The sequence below is a fragment of the Pyrus communis genome, chromosome 12 (assembly GCF_041283825.1).
Source record: "Pyrus communis isolate YQ-2024b chromosome 12, ASM4128382v1, whole genome shotgun sequence".
Classification (NCBI taxonomy): Eukaryota; Viridiplantae; Streptophyta; class Magnoliopsida; order Rosales; family Rosaceae; genus Pyrus; species Pyrus communis.
In genome coordinates, this window is record NC_142576.1 from 14506764 (window position 1) to 14510769 (window position 4006).

At 38.4% G+C, this 4006-nt stretch overlaps 1 non-coding gene across 1 annotated transcript; it reads right to left on the reverse strand.

Annotated features, from left to right (window-relative positions):
* Window positions 1-3260: 3260 nt before the first annotated feature.
* LOC148692373 (small nucleolar RNA R71) lies at window positions 3261-3367 on the reverse strand. The gene has a single exon (XR_015954567.1). It is a non-coding gene; the product is annotated as a small nucleolar RNA R71 (small nucleolar RNA).
* Window positions 3368-4006: the final 639 nt, after the last annotated feature.

Below are 4006 nucleotides of genomic sequence, written 5' to 3' on the forward strand. Positions count from 1 at the left end.
AGTTTATTTTTATTCATTTCATTGTTGTTTGCTAGTTGATTTTCATTCACACTTGTGTATTTTATTTCAGGTAGTATATGTCAAATAGACTTGTTGAGTTAGGCCAAAGAATTGAACGGTTGAAGGGCCACACTTTGGACAACTTTGTGCCATCAAGTTCATCCATTATCCGTGAGGAAGAGGAAGGGAATTCACCTAGTTCAACAAGTAAAGAATCTGAGCAATTTAATTGGGAAGGAGAAGAGGAGATGGCAGGCAATGAAGATGAGCTTCGAGCTTTGGAGGACTTTGCTCAACCAATCATACCAAATTCACCTTCATGCATCTTGCTGCCCACAAAAGCTAGAAACTATGATCTCAAATCTTCACATTTCCATATGTTTCCTTCATTTTATGGCTTACCTAATGAAGACCCTTTAGCTCATATTAAAGAGTTTTACAATGTTGTGAGTGGTTTACCTTTGCAGGGAGTAAGTGAAGCAAATTTGAGGATGAGAGTGTTTCCTTACACCTTGAAAGATAAGGCCAAGAGTTGGTTGATGACTCTAACACCAGGTGATAGGAGCATATTCATGCGACTTAAATGGCTTGTTCTCGTGCATTTACATTATGTTTCTTTAGTTATTTTAGTACTTTAAGCGATTTTCGTGTGCTTGTAGGTCCAAAGGGCTAAAGGAGCAAAAAGATGCATTTTGGAGACTTTTGGAGCACTTTTGGGCTAAGGATGGAAAGCCTATGCTTGGAGCCAAGGTGTTGGACGAAATTGAAGACCTAATTGAAGACCAAAGTGTTGGAACCTTGTTCCCTTTAGTTCTAGGACATTTAAACCTTTCCTTTATCCATTGCACATGCATCTCCATAAACCATCAACACATTCACACATCACCCATTCACCTTTGTGCCGTGACTTCACTCCTTCATCTCAGCCACACCTCACACATAATCATTCACACCTTTCATTTCACATGCATTCCATCCTTTAATTCACTCACATACACTCATAATCATTCACATTTTGCAATCACATGCACTTCCTTTAATTAATTCATCCTAGCTGTCAAAGCACATGCACACTCACCCTAATCATTCACATAGCTTTAATTCACATGCAAACACATTGCATTACCATTCACCACAGAAAAACACCATCATTGCCGAGCCTAATTCCCTTTGCATCCATTCCACATGCATTCACTTCATCATTGCAGCCACATTTCCACCCACATCCATTTAATTCACATGCTTTCACATGCATTTTCAGCCATGCACATTCACTTTGCATTTGCAGAAAATCCACTTCCTTTGCACATGCATTCACCATCATCACTCTAGTTTTAATTCACAAGCATTTCAGATTGCATTCCATTCATTCCACCCTTTAATCACATGCATTCCATCTTTGTTCCAGCAACCCACATGCACAATCCACTCCACAAACATCCCATGCCGTGCATTCCCTTTTATTTCTGTCAAAGCACATTCATTCCACCCTTTAATCACATGCATAAACCAGCCACATGCATCTCCCATCACCATTCCAGATTTCCACCACCCTCCTAGCTGTCATGTTCCCCCCATTTCACCTATAAATAAACCTTCATTGCAGCCACAAAGGGGGGGATCCATTCACCACAGAAATAAGGCCTTTGTGCCAGAAATTCATCCATTCCATAAACACTTCCATTCCATTGTACATACCACCAACACTTCCCCCTTTGTGCCGTGAGTTTCCCTTACAATCCAAACACCATCCTTCCATCTCCACCACTCCCCAAACCATTCACACCATCAAACTCACCTTAGACCTTGTGCCACAACGAAGAGGAAGAGAAGAGTGCCTAAACGTTCATACAATTCAAGTTTGAGTTGTTGGAATGTTTAGGTGTTTCTTTGATTTCAATGTTAATTTCAATACTCTTTGTTTTGTACGTATGAGGAATGGAAGAGAAGAGTGCCTAAACGTTCATACAATTCAAGTTTGAGTTGTTGGAATGTTTAGGTGTTTCTTTGATTTCAAAGTTATGAGGAAATTCGAAATATATGTGTATGCTTGCATTTGGATTTGATTACTTCTAATTGCGTTTCATAAGTTGTGATTCAATTTGTTTAACCGTTTGATTGATAACTTATTTATGTATGTTTATTGAGAATGCGCGCTTAATTTTCATGCATGAATATGACGCTAGAATATAAGTGAGTTTCACCTAATAGTTACGAACTTATATTCACAAGTAGTGGAGGTTGCTTATAAACAATCGCGTTAAATGAATTCTTGGCATAAGTTTCATGCGTATTCCATAGTAACGAATGCCTCGTCAACACTTATAATTTTCATAGAGCGTAATGATTCTTGCTTGTATCTCTATTATGCAATCATGTAGGGGACTTGTGGGGAATGTTTTGAATTGTTGTATGCGCTAACCCATCCAATTCAATAACGTTAGGAAGATTTGAAGGTTAATTAGTGCATCACGGTTAACTTGGGGTGTTGAGAATTCATGGTTTATTGAAATGCAATTGGAAATCATTTTATTATGCAAGGGTAACATGTGTGGAGAAGAACCTTCTAGCTAGCATTCATCCATTCATTTTCATCGCATTCATATTTACATTCTGTCTAGTTTATTAAACTTGTTTCGTTATTTCAATTTTCGTCAAATTAAAATCCCCCTTTACTTTATTGTCTAATTTAGTTAGAAAGTGTCTTAGTTTGTGTTTATAAGAGTTTTGAGTCATTTTGTTACACAAATTCGTCCAAATTTGTGTTTGTGCTCAAATCTGCCCAGAAAGTGGTTTTTAGGCAGATTTGAGTGTGTTTGTGTTGTTTTGAGTCTTTTGGTTTGTTTTAGTGTTTTAAAGTTTAGTTTTGCATTCTTTGAGTCTAGTATAGTGTTTTATATTGTTATTTTACGTTTGAATCAAGCCATAATCTTAAATTCGTCCAACATTGGGTTTAAGGTCAGAAACTGCCTAGTTAGTGTTTTTAGGCAGTTTTGAGTCTTTTGAACTTGTTTTGAGTCCTTTGAGTCTTTGTGAACGTTTTTAACTTTGTTTTTATGTTTTTGAGTCAAATCCAAGTGATTAACAATCCCTCCTAATCCCCGGTCCAGAACGATCCCTACTTACATCATTACTACAATTGTCGAAAAGAGGGTTTAATTTGTGTGCGTATAAATCACGCATCACCAAGTTCCCTCACTACATGGGATGCCGTGGCTAAGAAGTTCTTGGAGAAGTTCTTTTCCACTCAAAAGACAGCCACATTAAGGGGACAAATCTTCAACTTCAAACAAGATGATGGAGAACCTTTCAACGAGTGTTGGGAGCGTTTTAAAGGCCTCTTGATACAATGTCCACACCATGGCTTACCTTTTCACTTAACTGTTGATAATGCAGCAGGTGGAGCATTGAAGAAAAAGAATGCTCAAGAGTCATATAACATTTATGAGATGTTGGGGTCTAATGCTCAACACAAAGATTTAAGGGGTAAGAAAATTGGAGTCTATGAAACAAGTTCTAATCATGAGCTTTTGTTGCAGGTAGCTAACCTAGAAAGGAAGCTTGAATCCGTGCTCAACATGGTGCCAAAAGCAAATGAAGTGTGTGCCATTTGCAACTTACCAAACCACCCTACTCATCAATGTCCATCTAGGGAGGCTTATCCCGAGTATGTTCAAGAGCAAGTGAACCTCATGAATTCTTACAATCAAAGACCAAGGAATGATATGTATTCCAATACATATAACCCGAGTTGGAGAGATCATCCCAACCTTTCATGGAAGAACAACAATCAATTCCAAACTTTCCAACCAAAACCTGCCACTACCCTTGAGGATACGGTTAAGTTGTTAGCCCAAAACACTTTGCAATTCCAACATTCCACAAATAGCACTCTCCAACAACATTCAGCAGCCCTAACCAAAATGGAGACACAATTGGGGCAGATTGCAGATGCCTTGAACCAAAGAGAGGTTGGGAAGTTTCCAAGCCAACCCGTGATACTCCA